This window comes from Papaver somniferum, unplaced genomic scaffold (assembly GCF_003573695.1).
Source record: "Papaver somniferum cultivar HN1 unplaced genomic scaffold, ASM357369v1 unplaced-scaffold_132, whole genome shotgun sequence".
In the NCBI taxonomy this organism is placed as follows: Eukaryota; Viridiplantae; Streptophyta; class Magnoliopsida; order Ranunculales; family Papaveraceae; genus Papaver; species Papaver somniferum.
This window is the reverse complement of record NW_020622381.1, coordinates 12,235,366-12,249,314: the sequence shown is the minus strand read 5'-3', so window position 1 is coordinate 12,249,314 and position 13,949 is coordinate 12,235,366. Positions and strand designations below refer to the sequence as shown.

The 13,949-nt window shown below is 42.0% G+C and overlaps 1 non-coding gene across 1 annotated transcript; it reads left to right on the top strand.

Annotated features, from left to right (window-relative positions):
* Positions 1 to 552: 552 nt before the first annotated feature.
* TRNAR-CCU lies at positions 553 to 625 on the top strand. The gene has a single exon. It is a non-coding gene; the product is annotated as a tRNA-Arg (tRNA).
* Positions 626 to 13,949: the final 13,324 nt, after the last annotated feature.

Sequence of the window (13,949 nt, the reverse complement as noted above, 5' to 3'; positions counted from 1 at the left end):
CGTCTTGTTGATATTCTTTAAGATATTTTTGAGCTAGTAGTCAATGGGATGGGTAGACTCTCCTCCTAACCGTTTCAGTGTTGGACTGTCCTCATCTCTGGGGAGGTGAAAGTAGAATCAGTCCGTTTCAGTGCTGGACTGTCCTCTTCTCTGGGGAGGTGAAAGTCGAATCAGTCCATCGTCCAAACTTCCACTAAATTTGTTTGAGATGAGCATTCAGTTAATTCAAGGAAAGGTTAGCAGGTTATTTGTAATTGGGATTTTCAAATCTTTCATTCTTGGTAAGGTACTTCCTTTGCAACGCTTGGTAGTTGATTATTTGAAGGGAGTAGGGTTTGAAGAATCTACCTTTCTTTCATTTTTTTCTTTCTTTTTGGTAAAAAAAGAGAGGGTATGTTATCTTCGAAGTGTCCATTATACAAGCTTATGTCCTGCATAGGAAAAGTGAACACTATTTTGTTAGCGGGAATGGTAATCAGAAGTCTCGTACTTGGTTGATTCTGTTTTCCCAACGAGTGTGGGGTTATTGGCGAAAATGGTAATCAGAAATTAGCGCCTGTAGCTCAGTGGATAGAGCGTCTGTTTCCTAAGCAGAAAGTCGTAGGTTCGACCCCTACCTGGGGCGTAGTTTGTTTTTTTCCTTCTCAGGAAGAATCGATCATTTATACCACAAACAACGTTGGAAATCAACGGATTTCTAGCCGCTGAAATTAAGACCGGTAGATTATGAGATTTTTTATTTCAAAATGTCCTTATTTTTGGTAGGCATTCGACCCCTACCTGGCGCGTAGTTTTTTTTTTTTTTCTCAGGAAGAATCGATCATCTATACCACAAACAACGTTGGAAATCAACGGATTTCTAGCCGTTGAAATTAAGACTGGTAGATTATGAGGTTTTCTATTTCAAAATGTCCTTATTTTTGGTAGGCATGTAGAACTTGGTAAGAGGAACATATCGTCAAAAAGTTTCAAATCCGTTACGGTTTGGTTTTTATTCTCAAAAATAACGTTCAAAGTGTGAGAGTGTGATAATAGAAATGTGACGGGATCCTTCCTCATTAGAATATCGGTTACAAGGATAAAAGGTTTATTGCACTTTTCATCAACAAATTTCACACCCACATAATAGAATCGTAAGTATATTAGTCAAAATTCCATAAATATGAATTAGTAACAGTTGAACGGAATCAGAGTAATATGAAGCACTGAATAAGACAACAACTGATTAAGCTGATCTTAAACTCATGTGATAGGTTTTTAATCATAATTATATTGGATGGTAAGAATTACAATGTAAGTCTTTCGGATTCTCATGCGACATATTTTAAATCATACTAGAAATTTGGATCATGGGCCTAATTCTGGTTAACGAGGTAAGATTGGGGCATCAGGGCAGATTTTAAATTATGAGGTAAACCATTTTGTCCTTTCTGGTTGGAGTGAAAAACAAGTCGATTAAAATTTATATTTAAAAAATTCGATTGATCAAACCAAAACAATTAGTATTTCAAATTTTATGTCACTCCTAAATATTATGGATTTTGTTTTTCTGGAAGATATGGTTGAAAAACTACTGCTATAACAAGAGTTAAATTATTGATACTGCTAAATACCATGACTATATGTCGATGTTTCTTATAACTTTCTAGTTATACTATACCTAACATAGTTTATGGATCGAATCTCTAATGACTAGTGTTGGAAAATTGAATCATAATTACACCATACCCAATTTTCCTATATGAATGGAAGAAGGGTTTTGTTATCTTGTGCATCCATGCACAAGATAAGAGCCAATCATTGACATGAGAAATTGAAAAAAACAATTAAAATAGATAATGCTTGTTTGCGTTGGAGAATGCAAATATCCATGTATTTTTAAACTTCTCTCTACAAATACATTCTCCAATGCAAAGAAACACTATCTCTCTTATATTTTATTTATTTTTTCAATTTCTCATGCCAATGATTGGCTCTTATCTTGTGCAACCCATGGAAAAATCATTTAAACAATATTGGATTTGGGGGTAGGTTATATCAGTGGGTGTAATCTTAAATTGGCATATTAGTTAGATTAAGTTAGTTTCAAGTTTGAATCTAAAAGAAACCTAAAACTAGATACATGAAAGGACACAACCCTATAGGAATTCGGATTGGGACTTAAAAAGTCACATTCCTTATGGAATTCCTGAAGTATATTCTTCATTGAAGAGGTACTAGTAAATGATATAAATATTCTGCTCACACTTAGAAAATAATAAAAACTAGAAACCTAATTATCATTCTACTGCATTCTAAAATCATCAATTAAGTTTGTGTTAAAGAGAGAATGAGAGAATTCATCATTTTAAGTTTTGGTTCGCCGTTTCTCGAAGTTTTGAGGGCTACTACGTGGAGAAGAAAGTCGTTGTATCTTGGGAGACAGACATCGATAGTCCGTAAGCACCAGTACGAGGTGAATCTGTCTTAAGGCTCGAGAATATAATCCTTGCCTCGACTTTAATTTAGATTTTTGTTATAGGGAAAGCTGATTTGTTTAGGGGGAAAGCTACCGTTATTAGATATGTATAGGGGGAAATAATCACCCAATTTGACTTTCATATATTATTTTTATATTACCCATTTATCCTCTGACCAAACTTATACCCAACTAGAAATCAACAGCCGACGAAAGATCCTATGTGTTTTTCTATCTAGAAAGCAAGAGAAGCAAAGACATAAAGAGACTACTCTTTCTCTGTTCTGTTTACAGGAATTTGGGTGACTAATAACTGAGAACGGGTTTGTTGTTTATTACCAGATGGGAATAGTTTTGAAATGATGCAATTCAGATGTCGCAAATGAATTGCAAAAAGTTAGTACAAACTGATACTCAATCCATAAGGTCTTGTTCATGTTCTTATTCTTCTCGTAGTTCTTCTTCTTGTGCTAAAGATTCTTCTTGACGGTGAAAAGGTTCGACACAAGAAAACTACTACCATTTTTTCACCCGTGATTAATGTATATATATAGATCCAGCCGGTATCTTCTTTTATACATACTAGATTTTGTGAAAAAAGAAGAAAGATAGGATTTAATAATAAAGATACATTACGATTGATCATGGTTATACAGTTGCTCAAATATAGGATTAGGTTAAAAGCCATCAATTATAAGATTATGTTAATTAGTTGAGGACCAAACGTTAAATTGTCGCGTTTTGTTAAGGGGAAAGATAATTTTTTACTCCTCCCCTTTAATGATCCAAAGTCGAACGAGATATACCATAGTCAAAAATGGTTAGCTTTCCCCCTAAACAAATCAGCTTTCCATATAACAAAAAATTTAATTTAGTCTAATTGGGTTTGCATTTTACTTCTTCTTTGTTTGTTTTATCGCAGTACACAAGATCGCTAACAATTAGTGTATATAAATAGTTGACTCGATGGTATACATATTACAAATCATTGAAGAAAGACAAGGTGGAACAAACATGACTTCGATGATTAATCAATACCAAAATTCATTTTTCCATAATAATTAAAACGTTTTCCAAATCGGATTTATCATTGATCACAATCTTAATTTACATCAACTTTAGATCCCTGATTGTGTATGTGCAAATAAAGAACAGTGAATGATTCATGGAGAGAGAAAATAGAAAAAAAGAAAGAAAACTGAGTTATTTAGTTGTGGGCATCGGGCCACCAGAATGACCTATTTAAGCATTAATTGATCTCAACCATTATTGTGTCATTATTCAACGTCTATGGTGAGACTATCAAACCATGTTCGTTGATACTCAAGGAAAGTCCTGCATAACGAGTTTTCAGTATCAAATTATACGCTTAGTGAATCCCAAAAATTTACATAACCTGTAATTGTTATATTTGTCTAATACATGGATGTGTGATAGCTAATATCAGAAATATGCATTTACTGCATATCTTAAGTGTTAGAGCACTGCTCGGTCGAACTCACAAGTTTTGTTATTTCATGCTTATTGTCAGTGTTGGATGTACAAAACTATATCTTGAATTCTCGTATACTAAAGTCAAGTCTCGGACCATGATTAGAGTATGGTAGTTGAGTATCAGACAACACTGAATAACCCTCGAAGATTGAAGACTGGAGAAGAGACGAAGACATTTGGATAACTTCATTGACAAAGACGTGTGTGAAGACTAAACTGTTAGAGCGTTGGTCGATTGAACCCACAAGTTTTGCAATCTCAAGCTTGTTGTCAAAGTTAGATGATCAAAACTATATCTTGATTTATAGTCTACTAAGTCAAGTGTCGGACTAGGTTAGAATTTGATAGTTGAGTATCAGAGATTGAAAACACGGGGGTACCAAAATACACCACCACTTTTTTCTTGCGCAATCTGTACAGACAAACTGAATTCAACTCCGAGAGTTAAACTCAATTAAGGAATAGTATCTTAGAGTTATATCTTTATCTCTTGTTATTAGAACGTTTACAGATTCGAATCCGTGAACCTAATCATAAAGAGATAACTTGGACGGTACCAAAGACCAATGTCCAAGAATCAATCAAGTTGTATCCAACAAACTAGGTCGGATGTCTCTACTATGATTGATCACCACACAACCTATGATATTACAATTATAAAGATAAACAAATATAATGCGGAAAATAAATAACACAGACACCAGAAGTTTTGTTAATGAGGAAACCGCAAATGCAGAAAACCCCCGGGACCTAGTCCAAATTTGATCACCGCATTGTATTAAGGAGCGCGACTGTAACTGAATACCTTGGAGAGTGGATTCGATCTCAACTACATTCAGTCTGAAGTCTGATAATAGGATAGTGTTTGTAACGGCTTAATACAATGTGGTGTTCAAATCTGGACGAGGTCCCGGGGTTTTTCTGCTATTATTGTTTCCTCGTTAATTTCTCTTTTGGTGTCTTGTGTTTTTTCTTTCCGCGTTATATTGTTTATCTTTATAATTAGATTTGCAGAGGTTTGTACGTATCCAATCTAAGTAGATACGTCCTCTTAATTGTAATCGATTAAATACTTGTTTCTTGTAGAATTCGTATATTGAAAGATAGATAACAAGTCTAATCATTTAGCAAAATTCTGATTGAATTATTTGGATACGACTAGATTGGTTTTTGAGATCGTTCAAGTACTCTGCTTAACAATCAGGTTCACGGACCATTCAGTTGAGATATAAACTCTATATACATATTGTCAAGGATCATTCAGTTGATCTACTTGCTATTGTATTCAGTTTTGTCTATACCGGTTTTCGAACGAAAAAGTTGAATGTTTATGGTATCCCATGCATTTTCATGAACCATCCTATCTACTCACCGCATTTACCATTCTATCTTATGAGACTATGTCTTATGATTGTAGTAGATTTGATACTAAAATGAAGAAATTTCTTTCAAGATTTTCTTGATAAATATATCAAAATATGATTCAAGCAGTGGATGTTCATAAATCCTTAACAATCTTGGTTAAGAATAAGTTATTATCCATGAACTATTTTTGTCAATGTTTCAAATTGTTTAAAGGGAGTTTTCAAAACTTTTGAAATTCTGGACACGGGATAGGCACGCATACCCTTGTGATCTGAGTTCTAGAATAGGGTAGGTACGCTATCCTAAAGTTTTTGGGTTCGTGAATGTGAGGGAGGTAGGAATACACATTACGCATACCCATGGGGTCTGAATTCGTGAATGGCTAAGGCTACACATATCCAATATGCGTACCCCAAAAGCCTGATTTCACGAGATGGTCCATAGGTATGCGTACCCCGACACACACCTATCGGTACAGAACTAAGCAAATGTTCACAAACATGTTTGGCAATTCTCATAATACTTCTAAGATAACTTTGTTCACCATGTGTTTGTGAGTTACGGTTTAAGTCTTAAGTGTTGATGAAAATGTTTATGCTTGACAATTCAAAAGGTATATTTTCCAAATATACGAACTATCATTGTACACGGTTCAAGAACCCTTTATCATAGTGTAGATTCTTCTTTATAATTTAAGGTGGACTTCTCATATGCTTACATGAATTCCTAATAAGAATTTCATCTAAACTGAGAAAGTGTTGCTTGTATTTCAAGTTATCTTATCCTGAAATCAAAACTACCTACTGCCTTGAAAATATATAAATAGAAAGACTCATGCAACACAATTTCTCGTCCTTTGAAAACCAAGGTTTCCTCTTGTTTATGGGTGACAATCGTTTCTGCCGATTTTGGTAATTTCGGTAGGTGAGTGAGAAACAAATCTAAACCCTAAACAAATGTACTGCACGGGAGTACTTTAGATTCGAGAGATCAATCTGTACAACTCCGGCCTAAACCAAGAAATGGCCGTTCCGGATTTGCTTCGGTCACAAAGAGGAGGAGAAGGGCTGGTTTAGGGAGGGAAGCGAAGAGAGTGTTGAGACCAGAACAGTTCTGGAAGAGTAGTACTTGACTTGTATCAGAAGGTGAAAGCTTTGGGAAAGCTAGCAAAGCTTCCTTTCCGAGTGTTGTATTTCTCCTTGACCAAAAACTTGTGTCTTGGTGGAAATAGGTGAGACCTATTTATACAAGTCTAAGTGAAACGTACTCTGGCCTCGTAAGAAAAAGAAACAGATGAGTTAAATGGGAAGAGGTGGTAACACCTGGTATTGATGGAATTTGATGGAATTGATGTTCCATAGTGAAAGAGCGTTTCACCGTTACTTCCTGCATTTACTAACCGTTTTATTCTTAATACAATGTCTTGAAACGGGCATCTGTGTATGCCGCATGCTGTAAATCGCCAAACCAAAACCCTAAAGAGCATACCCCAGTTTGTGACATGTATTGATGTCTCGAGTGTTTTTCGTGGAAAACGTGTAACATGTCGCTGGTGTTTGATAAGTTGCTCTCGAGAGACGTGTCGGCTCAGTGGCGACCTTCGACGGTCGAGATTTTGCATCTTAAGAGGAATCGTGGCCTTTGATGTAGGCGCGGCATGCCAAAGTGCAAGGGTTGCATGGCATGTGCCAATGTCTTGTGTGGAATGCCTTGGATGTAGGTTGCACATCGGGTGCAAGTGGTAATGCCAAAATGCAAGTGTTGCATGGCATGTGCCGATGGCGCGCGTAGCGGCTTTTGGCCCTAGGTTTGCACGGCTTGGCATGCTAGGTTGCAAGGGTCGCTTGGCATGTACCAATGGCGCGTGAGGCGGCTTGGCCCTAGGTTTGCACGACTTGGCATGCTAGGTTGCAAGCGTTGCTTGGCATGTGCCAATGGCGCGTGTGGCGGCTTGGCCCTAGGTTTGCACAGCTTGGCATGCTAGGTTACAACCGTTGCTTGGCATGTTCCAACGACGCGTGTGGCAGCTTGGCCCCTAGGTTTGCACGGCTTGGCATGCTAGGTTGCAACCGTTGCTTGGCATGTGTCAATGGGCGTGTGGCGGCTTGGCCCCTAGGTTTGCACGGCTTGGCATGCTAGGTTGAAAGCGTTGCTTGGCATGTGACAATGGCGCGTGTGGAGGCTTGTAAGGGAAGCACTTTGTAAGGGAAACGCTTGCAAGGGAAGCGCTTGCGGTTTAGGGTTTGACACGCTGAAACCCTAATTAGCGCCCTTTACTAGAATCGCTGTAGAATCCGCGTACGGACTCAGACTTTGACGGTCCGCCCCTTTATCGGACACGAAACAGAATTATACATCTCCAGTAAAGAGAATATTTAGGTTTTGAGCTTGTTTAGGGGGATAAAACGGCCCGAGAGTAAAACCAGGAAGAATTCGGAAAGGGTGGCAGTATGTCCAAGGTTAGATTTTGGTTGTACGGTTGGCATGGTATGCGTTTGGCGTGCAAAGAGTGCGTGGTATGTGCGTTTGTCACATGTTGCATGGTTGGCATGCCTTGGCGCACGAAGATTGCGCGGTATGTGCGTTTGGCACATGTGGCATGGTTGGCATGCCTCGGTGTGGAGACGTGTCTGGCATGTCTAGCATGCTGCTGGCACGGTGGTGCGACTGGCATGTGTGGCATGCTGCTGGCACGGTGGTGCGGATGGCATGTCTGGCATGTTGCTGGCACGGTGGTGCGGCTGGCATGTCTGGCAAGCTGCTGGCACGGTGGTGCGGCTGACATGTCTGGCATGCTGCTGGCACGGTGGTGCGGATGTCATGTCTAGCATGTTGCTGGCACAGTGGTGCGGAATTAGGGTTTGATGTATCGAAACCCTAATTTAGCGTTAAAAAAGGTGCCCCAGTAATTTTTGTGTAAGCGCGTTAAATGCTCTAATAAATGTGTTAGTGTCACCGGTGACGTCATGTTATACGTAAGGTTTTACGGTTTTACCCCTTGTCCTAAAACCACCATCAACATTAAGTCCCTTGCTTAGCTTGTAACATGGGATTTGTTGCGAGGTAAGCATAAGATGGTGACAGACGAAGATAGAACTGAGATAGTAAGTCATGAAAGAGGGCCGAGGATATTTGTCTGACCTTTTTCGAGATGTAAGTAGAATCTGCAATCCTTGCATCTGGTAGCTTTGCACGAATCCCAGTATGACTAGGTGTCTTTGGGGCCAGGCTTTGGGACGCGAGGCAGAGCTGCTAGCATAGACTTGGCATGAAAGGGATTTGTCAGCACCAGTGGGCTAAGAATGGGCGTGGGCCGCTTGGCAAAGCATGGCGTCGGCGAGGGCAGCGCGGCAAGGGGAAACGCAGGTTGCCGGCAAGGCTCTGGCATGGTCCACTAGTAAGGCGTTGGCATAGAAAGCGCGGATTGTCCTGGCTGGCGTGGAGCGTTGGCATTGGATGGGATTAGCATGAAAGTCGCGGGGTGTTGCAAAAGCTGACGTGGAGCGTTGGCAAGACTGGCACTGGAAAGGAAAGCGCGGATGTCTTGAGAGTGGCAAGGCTTGCTCTTGTGGGCCCGATCGCCTTTCTTCATGCACGACTTTAACAGGGAATTCTTTCCTTATTCAAAAATATTTTTCGAGAGGTAGGTAGCATCCGCAATCCTTTCATCTGGTAGCTTTGCGCAAATCCCGGTATGATTGGGTGTCTTCAGGGCTAGGCTTTGGAACGTGAGGCGGAGCTGCTAGTATGGACTTGGCATGAAGGGGACCCATTAGCACTGACGGGCATGGAACGGGTGTGGGCCGCTCTGTAAAGCGCTTGGCAAGGCATGGCGCTGGTAAGGGAAGCGCTTTGGAGGGAAACGCTTGCAAGGGAAGCGCTTGCGGTTTAGGGTTTGACACGTCGCAACCCTGATTAGCGCCCTTTGCTAAAATCGTTGTAGAATCCGCGTACGGAATCGGATTTTGACGGTCCGCCCCTTTATCGGACACAAAACATAATTCTCTATCTTCTCGAGCGAGAATGTTTAGGTTTCGAGCTCGCTTAGGAGGTGAAAACGGCCCGACAGTGAAAATCAGGAAGAAGTCAGGAGGGATGTTGCGGGCCCGGGGTGGTATAGTCGCGCGCCAGTCACCTATTCCCGTTCATGGAGCAAGAAGGAATCTTCATTCTGTTCAAGCTCTAAAAACTTTGTTCGCATGGAAAGAGGTATCGACCCTCTTCTGTTTTCTGTTGCTCTTCCGGGTCCGTGCTTTCGTTCGCAGTGTCTCTCTAGTGGATTCCAAAATTTACCAAACTCCATTGCATTCTTGGGATGGATGGATGAAACATAATCTCGGCAGCGATCATTTCAGGGCTAACCTTGGAGGTTGTGGTTGCGTTGTCGGTCCATCCTTGACTTTAGGTTGTTCAGTTTCTGGACCTTCCGATCAGGACGATGATATGCCGTGGATGATTGTAAGGTAGAAATCTCCCGAAGCCACATGATGAAATAGATGAATTGGGATACATTCTGTTGCCGGTGTGCTGCTATCAAGTCTTCAAGTACTTTGTACCAAGAGACATCCTTTGAACCGGCTTCTGAATCTTGGACTGTCATATGGAATAGGATGCGGTGAGCAGTCCCCAGTTATCTTCTTGTTAAATCCGATGACATGGCCAAATATGTGAATGTATCCTTGTGGTGTGCTTTTGGAGTCTTCGATGCACATGTACGGCTTCATGTTGAGAAATTCTTGCAGATCGTAAAATTTCGGCAGCGATGATGTTGAAATCATACATAACCAGGTTGAGGGGAGTGAAAGCGTCCCATGCTGGTAGTCCCCATGTGTAGCTTACTTTCATTGCATTGCCTTGAATTCACGTCCACGGGATTTGATGCAAGCTTATTGTACTCTTCTAGATGTGATGCCGGGATGCTCTGAATATCACATGGATGAAATATTCTTTGATGGTCGTCGGGATGGACTGCGATGATCAGTGCCTAGTCGCGCTCTTCTTTAGTTTTTGAAGTTGTTTCCTCTGGGCGGGCTTGGGATCCGTCGCGGCCTCGTAGAGTGTCGAAGGCGTCTTCTATACAGAGAGGTGATGATATTCTTGCGCTGCACCCTTGAAGAGTAGATGACCTTGTTGTGGCTATGGCCTTTTTGGTTGACTGTGTCTTCCGAGCTTTGACAGTGAAGGGATTCCGTATATATCCTCAGTCTCCAAGTATGGTTTACATGTTTCCATCTTTGTAGTGATTGTTGCTGTTGTGAAGCTCTGGCTGATATCAACAATTGAGCGGCAACAGTTCTTGGTAGCAGATGTATTCAGAGGAGACTGCATTGTCGTGGTAACAAGGTAGGTTGGCTGGAATTGTACGGGCATCCATGGAAGTAAAAGGATTGGTTGGATGTGTTAGCGAGCAAACTTTCCATGATCACGAGTTTTGGCGGGATGGATTAAAAGGCGGCCATGACTACGAATAATGGCTGGTTGTGATCATGATCCTTGACATGGGGAGCGTGGTGGTACGATCCTTTGCAGGAAGAAGCGGCGTTGAAGCAACTTTGGTTCTTGGAGAGGATGTTAAAACTTAAGAAGTCAAACGCTGAAGTTTCGGCTTCGGATTTTGGAGCAGTTTATGGAAAGAACGCTGAAGCGAAGCGGCTGTTGGAGCGAATGTTAAAGCGGAGCGGCTGCTGAAGCGAACATTGAAGCGGAGCCGCTGGAGAGGCTGCGTCAATCAGTGTGCTGTAAGGCTGGACGTACTTCAAGCGGACAGTGGTTAGGAGTCCCCAGTTTCATCTATCAATCGTGCTCTCCAAGGGAAGTTGGGATTTGGGGACGATTTTTCTGGTTGGAAAAGGTTGCTTCCCTGATGCGGTACGATCGAGGGCTGCAAATATGTCTTGACGTTGTTCCTTGGGGAAACATAGAATCTCATATAAATGTTTCATCACATACTGTACAGTTTTTTGGTCGAAGTTCCCAGGAATCATGCGTTTCTTGACAAGAAGAGAGTCTTCGTGAACTCATAGGGTTTTATGATTTTCTTTGCTTCGATTTTGGAGAAGTCGTTCCTGATCTTTACGTGTGATGAAATCGGATTGCTGATTCCCTACGGGGCGTTCAAGTGCAACGCTAGAAGGATGTAAGATGCTAGCGCTGGGAATATGTAAGATGTTGTAAAGATCCAAGCTGCTGTAAAGATCCAAGCTGGAAGTGCAAGTGTGACGCTGGAAGGACGCAATCTGCCAGCGCGCTGGAAAAGATGCAAGCTGTAGGCGCTGGAAAGATGTAAATTGCCGGTGTCGGAAGGACGCAAGCTGTCACCGCTGGAAGACGCAAGTTGTCGGTGCCGGAAGGACGCAAGTTGTCAGCGCCAGAAGACGCAAGTTGCCAGTGTTGTAAGGACGCAAGCTGTCAGCACTGGAGGACGCAAGTTGTCGGTGCCGGAAGGACGCAAGTTGTCAGCGCTGGAAGACGCAAGTTGCCAGTGCTGGAAGGACGCAAGTTGTCAGCGCGCTGGAAAAGATGCAAGTTGTTGGCCCTGGAAAGATGCAAGTTGTTAGCGCTGCATCTTGTTAGAACGAGCGCTGGCTTGACATGGACGCTGGCTTGGCGTGGGCGTTGGTTCCGGCGTGGGAGCTGTCTTGGCGTGGCGCGGTAGCAATAAAGCGGGCCAGCATATTCCAGGTATGTACTCCAGTGTTTCTTGTGTTGGTGCAAACCCTAGCCATGGGTACGCCTCCCATAAACCTGTAAAAATATTGTTCTTCTCTTCGAATATTTCCGTGGTAGCGTCATCTACCTCATGAATAGTGACTGGTAATTGTTATGATGCAAAGTAGGTACACATGGGCATGCAACTGATTCCATGAAAACTGGGCGTTAGGGTTTCTCTGAGATCCAAGGTTGCAGGCCAAGGCAACCGAAGGTCCTTCTGTGGACGTGGTAAAAAAACAAGAGGCGGAGGTTGGAAGGTTGTCCAAAGAGTTGGAGCTGAAACAGGCGGTCCTCCAAATGACGAAGGACGTCTTCTTCGAGAAGAGCAAACCACTGTTGAATGGCTTCCTTTGAATGCACTTCTGTCTTCTGAAATTCTTTATTTATTTTTTTGAAATGCAAATGAAACACCTGGCTTATGGTTTTGATTTTCTGGATTTTTGGGTTGATAGACAAGTGTAACCTATGAGGGTTTTGGGTTATTATTCGGGATGAACCGTTTTAGGATGATGTCGTTTTTTGGTTATGATTGTAAGTGATGCGAACATCCCAGGGAAGATATGAAATCGTGAACATTGCGAGTTGGTAGATGACATGGGATGAAACATAACATGGCTATTGGTTTTGTCATTCTCGTGAAAACTTGAAATTGTAAACCATATATTCTGTCTAGGCAAGACTTACTCGGTTTCCCGAATCTCCTGATGAAAAGGGGATCCTCTGTGTGTAAGATCGAGTTTTGTGGGAAGCACCGCCACGATTGTGGGAAGTCCCAGTCGTTTTGAGTCACTTGATGACTGGATCGTTTGCTTTCGGTTTCTGTGAAGTCCCCAGCCGTCTCTTGCGGTCTGCGACTGGTAACCAGGTTGTCTGGTAGTCGAGTTGTAGATCCCTGAACAGATCGTTTGCTTCTGCCGTCCTGATGTCTGGATCGAAGTATGAGATCGAGGATTGAAAACTGACATTGTAACCGAAAGATCAATCTCCCACTGTGGTCGCCAATTGTTTATGGGTGAAAATAGTTTCTGCCGATTTTGGTAATTTCGGTAGGTGAGTGAGAAACAAATCTAAATCCTAAACAAATGTACTGCACGGGAGTACTTTAGATTCGAGAGATCAATCTGTACAACTCCGGCCTAAACCAAGAAATGGCCATTCCGGATTTGCTTCGGTCACAAAGAGGAGGAGAAGGGCTGGTTTAGGGAGGGAAGCGAAGAGAGTGTTGAGACCAGAACAGTTCTGGAAGAGTAGTACTTGACTTGTATCAGAAGGTGAAAGCTTTGGGAAAGCTATCAAAGTTTCCTTTCTGAGTGTTGTATTTCTCCTTGACCAAAATCTTGTGTCTTGGTGGAAATAGGTAAGACCTAATTGTATAAGTCTAAGTGAAACGTACTCTGGCCTCGTAAGAAAAAGAAACGAATGAGTTAAATGGGAAGAGGTGGTAACGCCTAGTATTGATGGAATTTGATGGAATTGATGTTCCATAGTAAAAGAGCATTTCACCATTACTTCCTGCATTTAGTAACCGTTTTATTCTTAATACACTGTCTTGAAACGGGAATCTATGTATGTCGCACGCTGTAAACCGCCAAACCAAAACCCTAAAGAGAATCCCCCAGTTTGCGGCATGTATTGATGTCTCGAGTGTTTTCGTGGAAAACGTGTAGCATGTCGCTGGTGTTTGATAAGTTGAGCTTGAGAGACGTGTCGGCTCAGTGGCGACCTTCGACGGTCGAGATTTTGCATCTTAAGAGGAATCGTGGCCTTTGATGTAGGCGCAGCATTCCAAAGTGCAAGGGTTGCACGGCATGTGCCAATGGCTTGTGTGGAATGCCTTGGTTGTAGGTTGCACATCAGGTGCAAGTGGTAATGCCAAAATGCAAGTGTTGCATGGCATGTGCCGATGGAGCGCGTAGCGGCT